The sequence below is a fragment of the Juglans microcarpa x Juglans regia genome, chromosome 3S, assembly GCF_004785595.1.
Source record: "Juglans microcarpa x Juglans regia isolate MS1-56 chromosome 3S, Jm3101_v1.0, whole genome shotgun sequence".
In the NCBI taxonomy this organism is placed as follows: Eukaryota; Viridiplantae; Streptophyta; class Magnoliopsida; order Fagales; family Juglandaceae; genus Juglans; species Juglans microcarpa x Juglans regia.
In genome coordinates this window covers 5,771,220-5,788,004 of record NC_054599.1, presented here as the reverse complement: position 1 = coordinate 5,788,004, position 16,785 = coordinate 5,771,220, and the positions used below count along the sequence as shown (strand labels likewise).

Below are 16,785 nucleotides of genomic sequence, written 5' to 3'. Positions count from 1 at the left end.
GTCTCCAACTCCAGTTCTTTTGAGACTTCATGTTCTGGTCTTAAAATTCATAGGTATTATGTGTTGATTAATCATCAATAAAATAAGTATTGTCTTGATATTAGATGTGTTAGCAGACTGTGTTGTCCCTTTTTTTTTTTTTTTTTTTTTTTGGTGAATGTTTGTTTTCTTTCTTTTTTATTTTTGTGCATGTTTGTTTTCTGAAAAAAATGTATGGATTTCGCGTTTTATTTTTTTGGGTAGCCTGTTGCAGAAAAAAAAGTTACAAGTTTTACAGGTTGAGACATCTTGAACTATTGAGCATATTCTGAAGTTCTGTTGAAGGAGATCTTATGAGCATATTCTGAAGTTGTTTCAACTATTTGAGATTTGGTCTTGTCATATAGTATTTAATATTTTCATTGTGATCTGTAGGCTAAAGGTAGTGGGGATTAAGGTATCGTTTGGATTCGAATATGAGTTGAGATAAGTTGAGATGGGTTGTGAATAGTAGTGAGATGAGTTGAAATAAATTGAGATGGGTTGTGAATACAAACCGGTAATGTCCAACTCTAGTTCTTTTGATACTTCATGTTCTGGTTATGGAATTCATAGGTATTGTGTTGATTAATCACCAATAAATAAGTATTGTCTTGATAATAGATGTTTTAGCGGTCTGTGTTGTCCCTGTATTTTTTTGTGCATGTTTTTTTTCTTTTTTTTTTATTTTTGGCATGTTTATTTTCTGAAAAAAAAAATGTATGGATTTCGCCTTTTATTTTTTTGGGTAGCCTATTACAGAAAAAAAGTTACAAGTTTTATGGGCCGAGGCATCTTGAACTACTGAGCATATTCTGAAATTCTGCTGAAGGAGATCTTATGAGCATAATCTGAAGTCGTTTCAACTGTTTGAGATTTGGTCTTGTCATATAGTATTTAATATTGTCGCTGTGATCTGCAGGCTAAAGGCATTGGGAACTAGGTGTCCAACTCTAGTTGTTTTGAGACTTCATGTTCTGGTCATGGAATTCATAGGTATTGTGTGTTGATTAATCTACAATAAAATAAGTGTTGTCTTGATAATAGATGTGTTAGCAGTCTGTGTTGTCCCTGTACTTTTTGTGCATGTTTTTTTTTTAAGAAAAAAAAAATGTATAGATTTCGCCTTTTATGTTTTTGGATAGCCTATTGCAGAAAAAAAGTTACAAGTTTTACGGGCTGAGACATCTTGAACTATTGAGCATATTCTGAAATTCTGCTCAAGGAGATCTTATGAGCGTATTCTGAAGTGGTTTCAACTGTTTGAGATTTGGTCCTGTCATATAGTATTTAATATTGTCATTGTGATCTGCAGGCTCAAGGCAGTGGGAATTAGGTGTCCAACTTCAGTTCTCTCGAGACCTCATGTTTTGGTCGTGGAATTCATAGGTATTTTGTGTTGATTAATCACCTATAAAATAAGTATTGTCTTGATAATAGTGTGTTAGCAGCCTGTGTTGTCCCTGTATTTTTGCACCATATAGATTAAATACATTCATACTTTCATAGTCATTCGAACCCAGTGTTTTTTTGTAGATCTTTCTTCTTTTCCTTCTCACTTGGTTTCTTGTGGATGGAATTGAATTTTGGCTTCTAATTGTACAGTTACACCTCTGGAATTGAATTAAATATTTGTGTTTGTCATTCGTTTGGGTTGTATTTTCGGTTCTTGGAGAACTGGATTTGTTTCTTTTTTTGCTGGTTTGATCTACAATGTCGGATGGGACGTTATCAGGGTGAGCGGATTTTTTCTTTGTTGATGTGAGGGTGAACGGTAAAGCGTTGGGCTGTGCTATTTTTCATTCTCTCACCGAAGTTTCTCTCTCTCTTAAATGCTTTGTTCTTCTAAAATGCTTTGTTCGTGCTGGGTTTTATATGAGGATTTTTCCATCTGACACTGTGTAACATTGATCGGCTTCTGTTTAGTCTGTGGGTTGTGAATCTGAGCATGACTTTCAGATTCATTCTTTCCTGTTCGATTTATTCTCTCCATTTTTTGATTCCACATATTCGGTCTCCGTCTCAGTGCGTTGTGGGTATGGTGCTTGTTGATCGACTTTCTGATCCCTCGTTGCTTTGAGGATTGTTTTTTATTATTTACTGTTATTTTTACATGAATTTTCTTATTTACTGTTATTTTTACGTCCGAAACTGTGCTGATTTTTTCCTGGGTTTTTTTTGGTTGTTTGATTTTGATTGTTGATTTTTCTCAAATCCATTAGTTTTCCTAGTTGAAGAGATTCGGCATCTCATGTTTAGCTTTGATTTACTTGGTGATATGCTTTACATTTTGTTGCTCTTTGTGGGTTGTGGATCTGAGGGTTGCTTTCAGGTTTTTTTTTTTTTTTTTTTTTTTTTTTTTTTTTTTATTTACTGTTATTTTTACATTCGAAACTGTGCTGATTATTTTTTATTTTAGTTTTTCAGGTTGTTGCTTTTAGGTTTTTCTGTTTGAAGACATCTGACGTCTCATGTTTCTAGATTTTCATCTTCTTGGTGGTATGACTTTTATTTTGTTGTCTATGGTTTGTGGATGTGAGCGTTACTTTCAGAATTTTTTTTTTTTTTTTTCTTTTTTTTACATCCGAGAAAGTGTGCTGATTATTTTTTCTGGGTTTTTTCAGGTTGTTGGATCGTTGGATTATGAAGACCTTCGGCTTCTCAGGTTTGTGGATTCTCATTTGCTTGTCGGTATGCTTTATATTTTGTTGCGTCATTTGTGGCTTCAATGGCAATTTTTTGGTAACTAGAGACATAAAACCCTCTTATATTGCTTGAAATGCTTTCCGTATCACATCCACGAACATCGATTGTTGCTCTTCAATGAACCCTTCATATAATAAAAGAGTCGTACTACATAGAAGTCCTGTAAAGCTTACAAAATGCACAAAATCATACGTGGATAAGTGGGGTTAAAATTGTAAAACACAAAAGTTATTTTTTCCTTTGCATTCCCATAGTCATTATCCTCCCAACGAAGCTTTCTAAATTTTTTTCTACATTCCCGCTGCCCTCCTCTCCAACGAATGTAGGAACAAGTGCCTTATTGAGAAAACACTAGTGATTTTTATAACCATGGAATTAGAAGAAATAGGGTGTTGAAAGAAAGAGAGAAAAACCGTTTAGGAAAATAGAGTACTGGGCATGCATAGGTATGAGAGCTTATTCTGAGTGAATGTAAGGATGAAGGACAAAATTGGAGTGACAAATGGATGGTGGAGGATTTAATGCATGTAGAACAGGTTGGTGGGTGAGCGCTAAAGATTCTGTAAGCTAAGTAAGTTCAAGAAACTGATATCGAAAGATACTTAGAAAAATGTAAAACATAAAACTTTTTGGAAGAACTCGAAGACAGACTACTTTGGGACTTTTAGGACTTTGAAACTCAAAGGGAATGGCTAATCGCTCATGTGTCTAACAGTGAATTTTGATCTAGCTCGTAAAGATCTCCATACAAACCTTCAACTTGTTTTCAATGGTTACCAAAAAGAATGAAAATCGCACGGGTCCTCGACATGACGACGAAACGCCTATTGCAACCATAATATTTTTAAAGTTTTCCCATTTCATTTAGAGAAAATTCACAAAATGATAAAGAAAAACAAAGGAAAAAGCTTCAATCTATATATTCATACATTAGCATTTTTGGTAGTGAAGAAGACCCAACAAGTAGTTGTGGAGAAGTTAAAATGCGCCGAGAGGTTATGGAGTTTTCTACCGAGCATCTTTTTTTCTAGAACGGTTTTTGTCGAACACGTTTAAGGTCCCTCCCACATGGCTAGGTATTGCGCTGGGTTCTGCCATGGAAAAATGGAGAAAGAACGAAATGCACAGAAGGAAAGAGAATGATAGAGCAAGAAAGCCAACGATCCAATTAAATATGGGCAATATAGACATTTCAATATTGATGACATAGAGGGTGTGCATTTCATGCCCTCCTCCCGGCATGCGTTCTAGCATTTTTCATAATAAAAATTAAAAAAGATTCAGAACAAGGACTTGGTCTTAAAACCCACCAAAAAGATACGTTATCCACGACTATTAATCACCTTGAGTAGAAAAACTTGGAGATAATATGTGTGCAAGTGATATTCTTAATTTCATAAACGAAAGTCTTACAAGAAACCATTAGTTGTTGCCCTGATTTAGGCTCTAAGTGACTATGTGACCTAATTCAGGTGATTCTTCAATTTTTTTTTTTTTTTTGTTATATTTTTCTTCCCTTTAGACAATAATATTTCCAAGAGGTAAAAAGAATGCGTTATAAATTGCTCACGAGGTAGTCATTGGTTCGAATGTTCTGTTCCATCCTCTCAAGGTCCAAACTCGCTTTTTTTTTTTGGTCTGCTTTTTGTGGTGCTGGAAAATTACTTCAATGTTTTTTTTCTATGCGATTTTTTTTTTTCTGTACTGCACACATATATTTTGGTCAATAATAGTATTTTCATATGTGTTTGTAGATCGCCCGGGAGTCTTTTCTTGGGCTGTTAATCTCGCGTTTGGATAGTGAGATATTTATAAATATTCTATAAATAATAATAAAAAAATCTTAAATAATAATAAAATTAGATAAAAAATAATAATAAAATAATAAATAATAGTAATATATTCTCTCCGATATAGGCCTTGTCTGTGCAGTTGACATGGTATTTCCAAACTTACGTTTGACCTTTTAATTTGTTTGTTGGCCCGGGGCCTTATGGCGTTTTAATATATGTATTGAATCACCACTTCAGCTGTATTTTTTTTTTTATTATTATTGATCACAGGACTGAGATATTTATTAATTTTTATTTATTTATATGTTAATTAAAAGGCTCGTGAATATTTTTTTTTATTTCTTTTGTTTTTTGCTAATGAATTACTTTATTTGTCATTCTCCCTCATGTTAAGAATATAATTAGTACCACCATATGAGAGGAGAAAATAACAGGTTGATATTGATACTTTGAAATAATTTAGATCCACCTCAAAACTGAAAATAAATTAATAATAATTATTTAACACAATATCCAAATCAAAGCATATATAGGACTACTCTTAAATTCAAAGCAAAACGAGAAGGGTTAAGATCGTGTATTGATCAATTAAAATTTAAACAGATTGTATGGCCAAGAACATTTTAAAGCAAGAATCAGGGTTTCTTTGTTTTTTTGTTTTTTTTTTTAATTGGTACATTATCTAACATGGATATGGACACTCATGATGATGGCGTTGTTGATTTTGTAGTGGTTCTTTGTTAAGTAAAAATTAAACAAAAATCCGAGTTGTTTCATTTTTGTTGTTGATTTTTGTCTGGTGAGTTAGTTCTATCAGTTGCTTGAATTTGGTCTCTCAGTTTTCTAAGCTCTCATTTGCTTCCTGGTATGCTTTCCATTTTTTGTAGTCTGTAGCTTTGATGATTTCTGTTTGTTGAGCACAAATTAATATAAAAAGTCCCAACTTTTTTCTTTTTAAAGATCAGTATCCTTTTGATGTAAAACATAAAATAGATTTTGTATAAAGTATTTGATTGTTATATGTTTGGTTTATCCAAGTATTTCGAATCATAAAATCTCTTCCTTTTATAAGAATTTTTGTAGCAAAAAACAGTCTATTTAATCACTCTCTTCTTGATCACTTTCCCAGGAAGAAATGTTATTTTTATCTACAACATGCATAATAATCCAACTACAAGCATTCCATTACAACATTTGTATTAATTTACAGTACTTTGACTTTTTTCCATATAGATTCTTTACTTTTCTGTTGATCATACAGAACTGTCAAATTCCTATCATGTAGGAAAATTTACTATATTTGGAAAACATTACAGCACAGACTTCACAAAAAGAATAGATGATTCAACTTAGTGCAGACCCTCATCGACTCAAGCAACAGCGGCACAAAAACTTCGATGTCCTCTCAATTGATCTCATACAAGAGGACACAAAATGACCAATTATCCCACAAACCAGCCAACCACTATTTTCATGTACTAAAAAAATATTTGCATTATGTATTCTACTTTTGGAAAAAAACTAGGACTTTAATTTGTCTATGTTACTCTACTCCACAAACTTGAATTAAACTATGATGTATTTTGAATTGATCTTTTTGTTTTCTAATGTATCCAAACATGTAATTATTATACTTCAGTAATCTATCATTATCCAAAAATATTCGGTAAAATTTGTTTTTTTGTTTCTATGCATGAAGTAATTCATTTATCAATTCTTTGTAAAAAAAGCCATATTATCTTTTGGATAATGATTTGTTTCACTCAACTAGGCAAACATGTTTTGCACATTGCTTCCGACCTAGTATATATATATATATATATATATATATATGAATTTTGCTATGTACAAGCAAGTTTGCATATCAATCTGCGTACTAATGTTGTTGCCTCATATTCTAAATTTAAATTAGCATTGTTTTCAATAAAATATACTTTCTGATCAATCATATTGAATGAGTGCGCGTATTAGTGTGCAGAATCGCTTACAATTAGATTTTTCTTATATATATTTACTCAAACCAATATTTAAATAATAATATTATATACAGTCATAGGTTATGCAAGCGTCACGCATTTTTTTTTAAAAAGAGTGGGATTCAATATTAAAAAATTAATTTTGTTCATATTGTGGGTCTCATATTTACTCATTTTTTTCAAAATGAGTGTACAACGCGTACGCACTCTATGATTGCAAATATCATTTCTCTTAAAAAATTAATTTTTTTTTTTTATGAATCACATATTTACTCACTTTTTTTAAAAGGAGTATGCAGCATTTGCATACTTTATGACTGTAAATATCATTTATCATATTTTAAATTTCATTTCAGTGATGATTCCAGTTTAAGCGTTGGAACAAAATATTTCGATATCGATACGTTTCGGTGTACCATTTCAGAATTAACTATACAGACACACATACACATTCGTGATACATGATATAAATCGATAATAAATAAAATAAATTCATGTACTTGTAAATGTATATCATGTATGTATTTGTGCGTGTATACATACATACATACTATACATACATACATACATACATACATACATATATATATATATATATAATGAATATATGTTGAAAACAATAAGAAAAAAGTAGAGATAATAAAGTTAAAAGATAATGTTAAAAAACTCACAAATTGATTTGAGACAAAAAACAACAAAAACAAAGAAAAAAGAATAAAAGAGTCGAGAATTTATTAAAAATAACGAGATTTTAAAAAAAAGGAATGAGGAGCCATATTTAAAGTTATAAAAATATTTAAACTACTATAAATAACTTTTAGATTTTAAAATTACATGAATGCCACCTAGATTTGATATTTACAAAAATGTAATCCAAACTCAAAAAAATTACAAATTTTCATTAAAACAATTTAGGACAGAATGTAGTTCAAAATTGACCAAAACAAGACAGAATTAATAACAAAATGGAATTAGGATGTATCAAATACCATATGGAAACAAAAAATTCTGACCGTTCCGATTGAAATAGAACAGAATTCATAACTATACTCACAACAACAAAGGGCGGTTACCATTGCCCAGCAATTTATCCTTATTGTAATACAACAATAGCTTTGTTAATGCCGAAAAAATCACACAATAGACCAGAATGAAAGAAAAAGTCATTTTCAACCCGCTAGAACGACTTGGGTTTCGATCTGTGTGGTTTGGAGCCCCCAACAGTGGTCTGGTACAGTTGTTCGGTGTCGGTGCGTACATCCATGACTGTGGATGGAAAATAAATATAGAAAACGTAAAAGAGAAGGAGATACTCATATTTACGTGATTTGGCATATTACCTACGTCTACTGGGCATTTGGGGAGGGTAAGTCCACTATAATATGCTTGTTTTACAGTCTCTCATCTTCACTGTATAATGGAGATCGGAGTTTTATCTTCTGGTGTAAAAAATGTCGTCACTGTTATCCTTTTCCTCATGTTAAAGAAGCCGAAGAAGAAGTTGAAATCCTCCTAGAGTCGCTTGGTTGTTTCCTTTTATTTGACCCCTCTTTCCACGTGCCCCTCGGTAGTGGTGAGAAACAGTCACTTTTTTCTTTGCATGTCTGATATCCTCTCTTCTTTCCACTTTTTCTTTTTTCCATTTCATCTCTTCCTTACTTTCCTCTCACACATTCTCTTCCATTGTCCCCTCCTTGTCTCTCATTCCTCTTTCCTTCTCTTGTATTCTAGTAGGGATCCTTTGATGGACTGGGTCTGGTTATTTGGGCTTGGGATATTTTATCCCCTTCAGTTGCCCGCGATTCTTAAGTCCAATTTGTTCCAAAAATGACACCAAAAATCTTCAAAGATAAAAAATTATTTTTTAAACCCTAACACGATCTATTAAAATAACAAATTGACACGACTCGACCCTTTTGACCCAATATTAATTACTTAGAACTGGCCGACTCAACTCAACTCATTTTAACCCTTTTATGTAAATTGGTTAAACTGACCCAAATAACCCATTTGATCTTATTAACATAATTTCACATAACATTTAAAATCACAATATCTCCCAAAAATATAATGTTAGAGTTTTATTTAGAGTGACCCTCTTGCCTATCAAATTTTTTAAGATTTTATCTGTTTAAGAAGTTTAATTAAATTTAAACTTGGGCGTTAAGAGTTTCATTTTGAACAACTAGTAATGGATAAGCCCTATCTTATTTCTTGATGGGAGGAATAGTTCAAGTCTAACTCGATTAGAGGGTTCCTAACCCAGCCCATAAATAAAGGGCATGTGTACACCATTATGACAATCAAAAGGCATAGGCTAGAAAATTCTCTTTCTACTCAAAGATTTCTTTCTCTTAAGTGGGTTTTCTTTTAAACTCTTGCTCGTTCTTGAATCTCGATGGCAGGAGGTACGCGCTATTTCATTTCCATATTCAGTATTATATTCTTTCATATGGTATCAGAGCCATCTTCATGCCAGTTGATTTAGATCTTTGAGAGATTTATATTTTTCGTTTGTACATGAAAATCCAATATTATTGTGTTTTCTTTGTGAGATCACATTTGGTTTGATATGAGGAATTTTATGGCCTTTTACTATGGGAGTGTGGATACGTACGTACAGTCTAAGGAGTTTTTGTCCAAGAGATTGAGTTTTAAGCGAGACTAGTGTGATCCCTCCAATCTTTCTTGGAAACCTTGAAGTTTTGTCTAGGAAAGCATACTCTTTCTTGAGAACTTACTTAGTAGTACTATTCATTTCTACTGGTAAATTCATCAAGGCATTTACATATGCTGATTAGGGCTATAGCCCAATTTTGAAGTTATGATTTATTGGCCTTATTATCATTAGGCCTTTAGGCCTCTTTAGCCTTTAACGAGTTTTAGGCCTTCGGCCTTTTAAACTTTCTTGGCCTTATTAGGCCTTCGGCTTTTAACAGATTTGCCCTTGGTAAGACCTTTTGATCTTAACATTTTTTTTTTCTCAATTAAAATGCACCCTATAAAGGCCAGCTTCGGAATGGGCTATGTGCTCAGTAAGTATTGATCCACATAGAACAATTTTGACCAGCCCAATTGTAGGAATAAAATATTAATTTTTTAAATAATATTTTATTATTTTGAAAACAAAAAAGGATTTTATTCCTGTGCTTGTTTTTGGATTGTTTGTTCTTTGTATTAATTTTTGGTAGATCAATATATATTGTTTTTCCTATGGTAAGATGCTAGAGGTTATGATTATTTCAAATATTTTGGGAGTAGCCGAAGCATCCTAATTTATAATGATAATCATATAAAATTTCAACTTCATAAAGATATATTAACATCCGTGTTGTGATTAAATCATTATTTTAGTGATGGCCCCAAAGGGAGGTTATTATTTTGTGGTTTAATTAGAATAAGATAGATGGTTTAGTGTTGGTGGTAGATTTTCCTAGGCCCAAACGTATGGGGAATTTATTCATTAGCATTGAATTATTCTAGTCTTCTTATTTAGATATTTAGTAAATTTATGTGTGATGCAACCTCTATTTATAGTTGGTTAAAATTTAGTATTGGTTAAATTGACATTGGTTATCAAATTCATCGCACTAAAGTGTTTCTTGGTTATTGTAGCTTTAACTTTTCTCGCTTCACCTTTTGATGATATTATTCGTATTTCGATGCTTAATGGTGACAATTTCTCTAACCGGAAAGAAAGGATTTTTTCTGAAATTGGGGTGTTTAGAGCTTGATGTGGTGCTCCATGTGGACGAACCACCCGTTCTCATAGAATCAAGTACGCCAGAACAGATTTCTAAACATGAACGGTAGGAGTAATCTAATCGCTTATGTTTGTTGTTCGTGAAATTTATATCAACAAGAGCATTAGGGGTTCTATCCTTGAAACTGATAAGGCTAAAGCATTCCTGAAGGCCGTTAAGGAACAATTCATTCTTTCTGACAAGGTTTTAGCTAGCACCTTAATGAAGAAACTATTAAGTAAGACTTTTGATAGTACTAAAGATGTGCGTGAGTACATTATGCAAATGAGAGACATGGCAGCTCAACTTAAGTCCCTAAAGATGGAGATATCTGAATCATTCTTGGACATTTCATTTTGAATTCTCTCCCTTTTGAGTACGATCCTTTCAAAATCTCTTACAACACACATAAGGATGAATGTTTAGTTAATGAATTATTGATCATGTGTGTTCAAGAAGAGGAGAGATTGAAAAATGAGAGGCTTGAAAGTGTTCATATGGCCACTCATACTAATGGAAAGACCAAAAAAGGCAAGGATACCCAACTACATAAGCCCAATGTGTCATTGAAGAAAAATGACAATAAGGATTCTTGTTTCTTTTGTAAAAAGAAAGGGTATATGAATAAGGATTGCCAAAAGTTTAAGAGATGGCTCAAAAAGAAAGGTAATCTCCTAGAGAAGCGCTTTGGGCTGGTATCTCCTACAAATGCCTTTTATTGAAGTCAAATGGGAACGTGCCACGTAAGGAGTTGATGAAAAACCCAACTCTCTACACTACAGGAGATCCCCCCCTCTCTCTCTCTTTGCTCTCTCTCTCTCTCCCCTACCTCTCTCTCCTTCCCTCTCCTTCACAAAATGCCTAACCCGAAATCACCTCTCTCCCCTTCAACTTTTGGGTTTCACCCCATAACTCAATCACTATTCGTACTTGTCTCAATCGAACAATGAATCTATACAAATGCTTCATAATGCTGTTATGGCTCTTCCCCTCTTCATTTCTTTGCAAATGAATAGAGGCAAAACCAAATAATTTTTTCTTCATAGCTGCCATCGATGGACCTAGAGGAAGTCATAGAGCTCTTTGATTTTTATGATTCGGCCTCAAAATCTTCAGGAAACAACTTCCAAATGTACAGAAATTTGTCGGACTTCAAAGCAAACACAAATCATCAAATTCAAGAAAACCTGCAAAAACCAAAGACTTCTCGCATCCACAAGTGGGAAACGAAAAACAAACGAACTGAAAGAGGGGAAATATATGGTTTGCCTCTATTCATTTGCAGAAAAATTTGGTTTTGCCTCAGTTCATTTTTGATGCATGGGGACCCCTAAGTTCAATCTTAGCACTGTTTGGCTGCTGAGAAAACCTGGAAAATGAAAACAAAATTGTGATTTTTCTCCCGAATGTTTTTGGTAAACATTCAAGATACGGAAATGAAAAAAAAAAAATAAGGGCATTCGGGGGTCTGAAATAACAAATATAAGTGTATCGAAATATTTTGGTGAGAAATTGAAATAAAATCTACAAAGTTAATGGCGAATCAATGGTGGGAGTAAGAGACCAACGACGAATCAATGGTTAACGACAAAAACTATTTCAGAGAGGGAGAGAGAGAGAGAGAGAGATGATTTAGGGTTAGGAATTTCGTGAAGGAGAGGGACGGAAGGAGAGGGAGCGGGGGTCAGGAGGGGGGTTATGCCCTGCAGCATGGAGAATTGGGTTTTTCATCGACCCCTTACGTGGCATGTTGCCATTTGTATCCGATAAAAAGCACTTGTAGGAGATACCGACTATAAGTTATTCTCAATGTCCTATCTCTAATGTGTCATGAATCATTTTTTGTAGAAGCTCCCCATAACACATGGTGGATTGATTCTGGTTCTAGAATCCATATTGTTAATACAATACAGGGATTTCTTAAAACAAGGAAGCCGAAACTAAATGAACAATATGTTTATTCAGGAAACAAAATGTGTTCACAAGTGGAGACTGTTGGGATCTTTAAATTATTTTTAAAAACTGTTTCTGTTTTAGACCTTGAAAATGTATTTTTTATACCTAATCTTTCCAGAAATTTGGTTTCAGTTTCAAAGTTGACTGAGATTGACTTTGAGTTTAGATTTGTTGACTCTACTTTCAGCATTTTTAAGAATAATGTTTACATCGATGGTGGAATAAAAGTTGATGGTTTATTTAAATTTGAGTTAGATCCCAATTTTGAGAATGATTATTTATCCTTGCATATTGATGTTGGTATTAAGTGGAGCATCATAAATGAGAACTCATCCATGTTGTGGCATGGGAGATTGGGACATATCTCCATAGAGAGAATTAAAAGGTTGGAGAATGATGGAATCTTACGAACTCTTGATTTTATTGACTTTAGGACTTGTGTGGACTGCATATAGGGAAAGCAGACCAAAAAAACCCCTAAAGGTGCCACAAGGAATTCGAGTATTTTAAAAATCATATACATTGATATCTGTGCACCTTTTTCTACTCCCTGCCTAAATGGTCAGAGAGATTTTATCTCATTCATTGATGACCATACAAGATATATCTATCTCTACCTTCTAAATGAAAAGGCTGAGGCATTAGATGCTTTCAAAACCTATAAAGCTGAAGTAGAGAAAGAAAATGAAAAGAAAATCAAGATCGTAAGATTTGATAGGGGAGGAGAGTATTATGGTAGGTACACAAAAAATGGACAAATGATGGGTCCATTTGCGAACTTCCTCAAAGAAGAGGACATTATTGCTCAATACACAATGTCTGGCACACCACAACAAAACGGTGTAGTTGAAAGGAGGAATTGCACGCTTATGGACATGGTAAGAAGCATGATTAGTAATTCTAAACTGTCATTATTCTTGTGGAGTGAAGTCTTGAAAACTGTTGTGTATATCTTGAATAGAGTTCCGTCTAAGGTTGTCTCTAAGACACCAGAAAATCTATTTTAGGATATATTTTTCTACATGCTGAGGGAGTTATATCTTGGAGGAGTTGTAAGCAAACTATTGTTTCTACGTCTACTATGGAGGTAGAGTTCATAGCATGCTATGAAGCTACTACATAGGCATTATGGTTGAGGGATTTCCTCAGTGATCTTAAGATTGTTGATTTAGTATAGAGGCCACTAAAGATCTTTAGTGATAGTACTGCTGCAATTTTCTTCTCCAAGAACAATAAAAACAGTAGCAGAAGTAAGTATATCGACATCAAGTACCTCAGTGATAGAGAGAACATTAAGAGGAATGAGGTGTCTATTAAGCACATAAGTATTGAGTTGATGATTGCAAATCCCATGACCAAAGGCTTACTGGTACTGCAGTTCAAGGGTCATGTGGATAATATGAGACTTGTCAAAATTATTTTATATTTAGTTTCTCTTTATTTGGTCTATAGATATATAATATTTATTTTGGTTTTATTTTGGAGAATAAAGTTGTTTTGTACATATTATTTTTTATCCATGGGGATAATATAAAGTAAGACCCGAATGACTTATTGGAAGTTCATTCATAAAGTTATTTGCTCATATGATACTTATTTAAGGGGTATTGTAAATGTGATACATGGAAGGGATGGCTTGACTTTATAAAGGCTTTACCACTATGATTCATGTATGATATTCTTTATCTGAGTGGGAGTGTACTATATCTTTTTTTTTTTTTTTTTTTTTTGAAATTAGGAGTGTACTATATCTAGTTGAAATAAACAATGTTTGGCCATATTTGTTTTTCTATCACCCTACATGGAAACTTGTGTGACATGAGCATCAAGTGGGAGAATGTTATAGTTCTATTTAGAGTGACCCTCTTGCCCATCAAGTTTGTTAAGATTTTATCTGTTAAGAAGTTTAATTTAATTTAAACTTGGGTGTTAAGAGTTTCATTTTGAACAACTAGTATTGGATAAGCCCTATCCTATTCCTTAATGGGAGGAATAGTTCAAGTATAACTATGTTAGAGGGTCCTAACCTAGCCAATAAATAAAGGGCTTGTGTACATCATCAGTACGACAATCAAAAGGCATAAGCCAGAAGATTATCTTCCTACTCAAATATTTATTTCTCTTAAGTGGGTTTTCTTTTAGGCTCTTGCTTATTCTTGAATCACCATAGCAGGAGGTATGCGCTATTTCATTTCTGTTGCTAGCTATTCCATATTCAGTATTATATTCTTTCATATAAAACTAACTAATAATGAAAAATATCAATAGTTTTTAGATTTTAAATATAATAAAATCAATATTACAATCCAAACAATAAAAACACAAATTCAAATTCAAATACAATATTACAGTTAGGGTTAGGGTATTTTAGATTTTAGGTTTTAAAGAGGATATAAATGTAAATTTTAGTAAAAATCTTAACGGGCCATTAATGGGTTAAGCGGGTTGGCCCATTACTAGCCTGTTTAGAGACTAAGCAAAAATTTAAAAATCCGACTTTGACTTCGACTCTACTCTAACACCACCAAGTCAGAGTTGGAGGTGTAGATGGACCGGCTTTGACTCCGCTTCGATCCAACTCCGACACTCCGACCCCACCTCCGATATTGTACATATTTTATAAAAATATATATGTTTTTCTATATATTAATCATATAAATTTTATTTGACAATATCTTATATAGTTAGTTAAATTCAATAATATACTTGCATGTGCTATTTATTATAAAATAATATATTTATAGTATAATATATAGACTAAATTGACTAATAATAGTTTTGTATATGTGAACATTATACTATTATAATATTACAACCATGTAACACTAAATTACTAATGTATAAATATAAAAACATGTAATACTAATGGATAAACACTAATATATAAATTTATAATAACAAGTAATATTAATGTATAATAACATGTAATAGTAATGTATAATAACTAAAGTATAATAACATATAATAGTAGTGTATATATAATAACCAATGATCCAATATATAATAACATGTAATACTAATATATAATAACATGTATACTAATGTATAATCACTAGCATAATAACATTACTATAGGAATAACTTATAAGTTAGAAATTAGTATAAAATATTATATTGAGTTCATAACATTTAATACTATAGTATAATAACATTCTAATTTGACACTAATTAAATGATAATTGTTAATAATAAATACAAACAATTAAAATTAAGTGATAAAAGAATTATAAAAGCTATAAATAAAAAAAAAATAGGGTTAAAACATAGATTAAAATTAATTTAGGGTTTAGTTAGGCCCTTAGGATTTGACTTAGGGTTTAGGGAGAAAAAAAAAAATCCCAATTACCCAACCCAATAGGGCCAAAATGTCAGCCCAACCTGCAATCTAACTTAAAGTTGTATCCCCCCCGAAAAAACCTTTGATCACTTCTTCATTCTTCCGTTCTAACCTTAGGCACGACTCCTCCCTTGCCCGGGGCATGGCCTCTCTCTCAAAATCCCACCAGCGACCGCACGACCTCTCTCTCTCTCTCTCTTCTAGTATGCCCTTATGGCCCTATCTCTCTCTTTTTCTTTCATTGTCTATATCTCTTCTCCTGTGACCATGTCATGTTCTATCTCTCTTTTCTTTAAATTTTTGATTTGCTCATAAAATTTTATAAGGTCTCGAGGCTCACGATTCAACGAAGCTGAAAGAACTAAGTCTTGTGTTGATAATTCCGTGGAGTGGCATCACGGTATCAGGGTGAGTTTTTTAAAATGTTGTGAATCCATGTACTGATTTGATTTCAACGTGCAAATGAAAAGAGAAAATGATCTATTTCGTGATGCTTTGTGAATTAGTGTAGATGTGGGTAGATGCTTTGTGAATCTTGAAAATGGGTAGATTCTTATTATGGTTTTTGTGAATCTGGTTGTGATATGTTTTTTGTGATATGGTTGTGATATGTCATACTAAGTAAGTATGATCTGAAAAATCATATGAATTATTAGTGGAGATGTTTTTGTGTATTAATTATAAGCTTCCTAGCTGTTTTAGTTAAAATTAATCTTAGTAGATTTCATCACTTTCTCGGATTTGGCATATAGGGGCAGTTTCTATTTGAGCTAATATTTATTATTTGAGCTTTTGGGGTTGTTTTTTTTTGGCATGTATTGAATGATTAAACTGTGATTATACTTGTTTTTGGAGCTGTTTTTGTTTGTGTTGTGTGGTTTGGGGTTGTTTATATATTATATAATATGATGCAAAAGTTGGGGCAATTTTGAATTTATATATTAAACTGAAATTAAATCACTAAAACAGCTCCAAGTTGAATTAATATTTTTGTACTATTTTGTTTGTGTTGTATACGTTCTAAATTTTAAGTCATGAATATAGAAGGAACTACTACTCGGCTAATGCTTGACTTGTGGCAATAATTTCTGTACCTAGATGGTCCATTTCTGTGCATAAAGATCACGTCATGAAATGTGGTCATTAATTAATTGACGCATATCATGATATATTCTCCTAATTTTCTTCATATTTGCCTTTAAATGATCAACGTGATACTTGCAAGAACAATGCCACAGTATTAAAGGACGTTAATA

General features: G+C 32.6%; 1 long non-coding RNA gene across 1 annotated transcript; it reads left to right on the top strand.

The window, feature by feature from the left end:
* Window positions 1-1,818: 1,818 nt before the first annotated feature.
* On the top strand, window positions 1,819-6,159 carry LOC121257835. Its single transcript, XR_005939287.1, has 4 exons — window positions 1,819-2,054; window positions 2,446-2,517; window positions 2,643-2,683; window positions 5,834-6,159. It is a non-coding gene; the product is annotated as an uncharacterized LOC121257835 (long non-coding RNA).
* Window positions 6,160-16,785: the final 10,626 nt, after the last annotated feature.